Below are 6,000 nucleotides of genomic sequence, written 5' to 3'. Positions count from 1 at the left end.
CTGGCTGTGTGTTTTGGGACGTTGTCATGCTGGAAGACCCAGCCACGCCCCATCTTCAATGCTCTTGTTGAGGGAAGGAGGTTGTTGGCCAAGATCTCGCGATACATGGCCCCATCCATCCTCCCCTCAATACGGTGCAGTCGTCCTGTCCCCTTTGCAGAAAAGCATCCCCAAAGAATGAAGTTTCCACCTCCATGCTTCACGGTTGGGATGGCGTTCTTGGGGTTGTACTCATCCTTCTTCTTCCTCCAAACACGGCGAGTGGAGTTTAAACCAAAAAGCTCTATTTTGGTCTCATCAGACCACATGACCTTCTCCCATTCCTCCTCTGGATCATCCAGATGGCATTGGCAAACTTCAGACGGGCCTGGACATGCGCTGGCTTGAGCAGAGGGACCTTGCGTGCGCTGCAGGATTTTAATCCATGCCGGCGTAGAGTGTTACTTATGATTTTCTTTGATACTGTGGTCCCAGCTCTCTTCAGGTCATTGGCCAGGTCCTGCGTGTAGTTCTGGGATGATCCCTCACCTTTCTCATGATCATTGAGGCTCCACGAGGTGAGATCTTGCATGGAGCCCCAGACCGAGGGAGATTGACTGTTATCTTGAACTTCTTCCATTTTCTAATAATTGCGCCAACAGTTGTTGCATTCTCACCAAGCTGCTTGCCTATTGTCCTGTCGCCCATCCCAGCCTTGTGCAAGACTACAATTTTGTCCCTGATGTCCTTAGACAGCTCTCTGGTCTTGCCCATTGAGGAGAGGTTGGAGTGTGATTGATTGAGTGTGGACAGCTGTCTTCTATGCAGATAACGAGTTCAAACAGGTGCAGTTAATACAGGAAATGAGTGGAGAATGGGAGGGCCTCTTAAAGACAAAACTAACAGGTCTGTGAGAGCTGGAATTCTTACTGGTTGGTAGGTGATCAAATACTTATTTCATGCAATAAAATGCAAATAAATTATTTTAAAATCATACAATGTGATTTTCAGGATTTTTGTTTCAGATTCTGTCTTTCACAGTTGAAGTGTACCTATGATAAAAATAACAGACCTCTACGTGCTTTGTAAGTGGGAAAACCAGCAAAATCGACAGTGTATCAAATACTTGTTCTCCCCACTGTATATCCAATAAAACCTAAAAGAATGGCTTCAAGGTATGCACACTCAACTCGAAGCTGTCTTGCCTGGGTTTGATTCCTGACCTAGCTGCAAACTGTCAGTCTCGTGTTTCACAGGCAGGGTGATTCATCAATGTGTGCACCATCCCTCGGATTGACATTAAACAGGCGTCCTGTCTGCCAGCATTAGTTTGTGGAAGTGAAAGATCCCATGGTGTCCTCTGAAAACAGTGGGCAAGCTATCGCCAGCACCATGGGCAAATTCCAAATTCCTGCTCTGACTAGTCGAACGTCAGGCCTGGCCAGTCAGTTCGTGAAGACTTGGGCCAAAACCGACCCACCAGAAAGGTGGGATAATGGTGGCTGTTAAAGAAGAACAAGAAATATAATATATATATATATATACATATCCCTGTGTCATAAGAGGCGACCAGGGTTGCGTCAGGAAGGGCATCCGGCGTAAAACCTGTGCCAAATCACTATGCGGATCATACGGATGATCCGCTGTGGCGACCCCTAACGGGAGCAGCCGAAAGAAGAAGAAGAGGATATATATATATATATATATATATATATATATATATATATATATATATATATACATATATATACATATACACACACTTTCAACAGTGTATATAAATATAGAATCTATACGAAACACTGTATATTCGCAATTTCAAAACACACCTGGGTCACAATTGTGCTTTGCTGACCGGGTCATCAGTCGAAGTCCTCAGCATCATCCCGTTTCAGACCTTCATTCTCGACACGGTCAGCTAAGGTGTGCCAGGAGGGGCACATATGCCTCCATATGCAGCAAATACACTCGGATGCACACATACCGCCACCCCCAGTCAGCAAGAACACAAACTACAACCATAAAACAACAGATTCCACTCCCAGATTCCACAGCACCGAAAATATATGTTGGAGCAACCAACCAACCACCTTGACGTACAACACACACCACTCAACAGCAAAACACACAACCAACCAACTAGCCTCAGAAGATACACTGCTCAAAACAACAACCATACACAAAACCACATAGACAGTATCTCCATATCCTTCCACGTTCAGTCACTACCCCTTTTTAGGGCTAAAAGAACGACCACCCAATCTCACTCAGCCTACCGCGTTCGACCTGCCTACATAAACTTCCTATAGATCCAAAGTCAGCCTTTCAAGGCAACCTGGGCCAATCTCACCCTGACTCCTTTTTTCCATTCCACACACTCCAAATCGAGCAAGAAATGCAGAAAAGGAATTGCCAATATACCCTCTACACCCCACCCACCTCAAATGGCTGACAAGAAACTTGCCAACCCTTCTCCTGACATGCTACCTCCATCTCACTATACTTTCCACTCATGCACCTCCTCAATGTTTTCTTCCCAAGGTCGTGACAACTCCTCCAAGATGACCTGCATTGTTGTATCTGACCAGACGACAATGTTAGGTTGGCTGCAACCAACCAAAGACAAGGCTGCAACCTTGTCACACAGATCTTCTCCAGGAATACCATTTGTGGCTTTAGGTCTGTCACTACCTGCCAATCACAATAAATCAGCAGACCTCTTTCCTTCCACCTCATTCTCCTCCTTCCACCTCTTACCACCTGGCACTCTTTCACAAACACCACCTCTCTCCCATCGGTCTCCTCCAACTCCTCCATTCTCCTCTTTCTCGATCTCCTCAACTCTTGGTGCACCATCTCCAGTACCACCGCCAGCACTTGATTGTGCCACCATCTATATCTACCTGTTGCCAATGCTACTGAGCATGCACTCAGTGCATGCTGCATCATTCCCCAGCTTCCACACCAATAGCAGCTCTCCTTCTTCAAGAACCCCCACACCCTCAAGTTTGCTGGTGATGGAAGCACATCATACGTTGCCCACAACAGCAAAGTTATTTAACGGCATGATAGGGGCTCAAACTCAAGATCAAAAGATCTTAAGCCAATCGCCTTTCATCATTTAGCCAACACCAGGCTTCCTGAGAACATTTTGAACCGAATGTTAAAGATGATTAGATATCCTTGAAAAAGTGTCAGCCAGGGAGATAAAGTGTGAAAAAGTGACTTTACATTTGGAAATCATGATCGTTGTTCTCCTTTACAAAGTATACAAACTCATAAAGTACATTAGTGAATCACAAAACAAGACAAATATTTTTTTGAAATACAACATGCTTATGCTGACACAGATTGAGAAGTGGGCAAGCAGAGATCCAGAAGGTGTCTCGTAAGGTGAACAACACAAGGTAAAAGAGTAAGGTGGCATTAAACATTACCGTGTCATTTAATCAATCCACAATCAAATGGTAATGATAGCTTTGGTACCAGTCGTAGTGATGTCGGCAGGCAGTGAGGATGGTTGTGGTACTGGTACAATCTTTCACTGCAAGAAAAAGGAGGAGAAAATTACTTTGCAAGTGGATCATTAGGTCTTCACTCATCCTTGGTGTTTGTGTGACCATATGGCCCAGGGGGCTGATATATAGCACAGAAAAAAGGAGACGAGAATGAAAAGAAGAAGGTTGGGGGGGGGGGGATGAATCAAATTGAACATTAATAGTTCAACAGCTGCGAGGAAATTGCTATTGTGTTTGAGATACACAGAAGCTCAAGCTATCGACTAAGAGCTGGTCCCTTTTTCTTTTTAATTTCATTGTCTACAAAGAAACTTATTTGAACCATGTTACCTGAAAACCATGTTATGTCAACATATACTTTGCACAATGCAGAATAAACAAAATACACACATACTGCTTATATATATATATATATATATATATATATATATATATATATATATATATATATATATATATATATATATATATATATATATATATATATATATATATTCAGGTGTTTCAAAAGTATGTTTACCAAGAAATCTGTTCTGTAAGTGAATAAAAATTAACATTAGATTAAGAATCTGTATATTTTTATATTGTGCCACGGTCACAATACTTGGCAGGAGAAGGTGACGGCAGTCGAACACTCGCTGCCTGGGGTGAGAGGTCACGGCCATAATTGTTTGCAATTGCCTTCCCATCGTTATTTAGGGCAGGAATTTGGCCTTGCAAATTACATAAATTGTATACTTTAACTGTTTTAATCAATAAAACAGTCGAGGGCTGGCAAGATGGCCTCGAGGTTTGCACACTTGCCTCTAAGCTGTCTCGCCTTGATGAGATTCCAGACCCAGCTGTAAACTGTCAGCTCGGTGTTTTACAGACAGGGTGATTCATCAATGTGTGTGCTGTCCTTCGGTTGGATGTTAAACTGGGAGTCCTGTCTGCCAGCATTCGATGGTGGGCATTAAAGATCCCATGGTGTCCTTCATGAAGAGCTTTTTTGCAATTGCCAACATCATGGCCAAATTCCAAATTCCTGCCCTAAATGGTTAAACGTCAGGCCTGGCTGGTTGGTGAAGACCCTGGCCGACCCCACAAGAAAAGATGGGCTCATAATGGCTGTTGAAAGAAGAAACAATCAACAAGGCGAAAAATATATAAAATGTCATAGCCCCTGTAGTTCTATTAATTTTGTGTGGAATTAAAGGGCCAGCCCATATTTACAAGATTTATGTGGATGGGCAAATGACTTGAGTGGTCATGTACAAAGAAGATTGCATATGATTTGGAAAGATTGCGTAAGTTACAAGATAGCCGCCAGTCGACCATCTTGGATCTGATTTTGAAAGAAAATGACATGCATATGTGAGGCATTATTCATATTATCTGCTGCCAAGTTTGAACAAGATCAGTAAATGCATGTCTGAGAAATGGTTGAGGATGTATTCAATACCGGGTTGTTTTACATCAATACCGGGTTGTTTTACAAATAAAATGGTTGCCAGTGTACCAGTCGGGCCACCCTTGTTCAGATCTCAAAATAAATTGAGGTGCACATGTAGTATTCCATGATGCACTGTGCTTGTGCCAAGGTTGAATAAAATTGGAACATCCATGTTCAAGAAATGTTTGGGGACACGGTTAAGTAAGGAAATGGCAGCCAGTCGGCCATCTTGGATTTGATCTCGAAAAAAAAAAATGACGTGCATATGTAAGCCATCATTCGTCATTTGTGTGCCAAGGTTGAACAAGATCAGTGAATGCTTGTCTAAGAAATGGTTGAGGACGTGTTCAACATTGGGTTTTTACAACTAAAATGGCCATCAGTCGGCCGTCTTTGATCAAACAGCTCGGTTGGGGGAGAGGGAGGTACTGCAGACAGGGCTCGTCAGTCGTACCGATGGAAACCCCCATGGAGCTTCTACCATCAGGACCAAAATAGTCTCTCCTTCCCCACGGTTCAGGCTCCCCTTATTGTTTCAGGACTAGTCTCACCCCATGACGTCACAAGCCACACCACGCACGATTGTGATTAATCCAGTGGGCTCAGTTCATGGGTGGGGGTCTCTTGGTCACAACCTCTCAGCCCAGGAAGCAAGTGACTGCCGCTACCTTTTCCCACCAATTCTTCTGCTCATGGCCCAGTTACACTCAAAAGAACATCCAAGACAGATATACAAAGCAATGCAAAATGACAATGGTTAAGGGAAACATGTTTTTAGAAAACACACTTGTGGGTAAGGCTGACATTAGCTTGCTATACAAATAACTACGCATTTCTTATCATATAGGCTTTTTACCTCACGCTTATGCTCGTACATGCATGCACAAAAGGAAATAATTATCATTATGCTATTCAATGTTAACTCTCAGAAGGCATTTGCACACCACTACCCCCACCTTCCTTCTTCAGTCTCCTGAGTCTGAATCCAGAAATGGGAGAAGGATGGGGTCCATCTTCATTTACCATTCATACAGCTCCCCATAGTCATATAAAACCCACGTGCAACAA

General features: G+C 43.3%; 1 protein-coding gene across 5 annotated transcripts in view; it reads right to left on the bottom strand.

Moving 5' to 3' along the window:
- Window positions 1-6,000, bottom strand: part of LOC147019510 (metabotropic glutamate receptor 8-like) — a 544,678-nt gene that overhangs the window by 511,974 nt on the left and 26,704 nt on the right. For 4 of the 5 annotated variants that reach the window (XM_085894056.1, XM_085894059.1, XM_085894052.1 and 1 more), the window contains exon 2: window positions 3,417-3,523. The gene's annotated coding sequence lies outside the window, so the exon portion shown is untranslated. The remainder of the gene's footprint in view (window positions 1-3,416; window positions 3,524-6,000) is intronic. The other variant, XM_085894058.1, reaches the window with a different exon arrangement.

The sequence above is a fragment of the Eptatretus burgeri genome, chromosome 9 (assembly GCF_056783735.1).
Source record: "Eptatretus burgeri isolate ZD-2024b chromosome 9, Ebu_testis_v1, whole genome shotgun sequence".
NCBI classification, from domain to species: Eukaryota; Metazoa; Chordata; class Myxini; order Myxiniformes; family Myxinidae; genus Eptatretus; species Eptatretus burgeri.
This window is presented reverse-complemented; position numbering and strand designations above follow the sequence as displayed.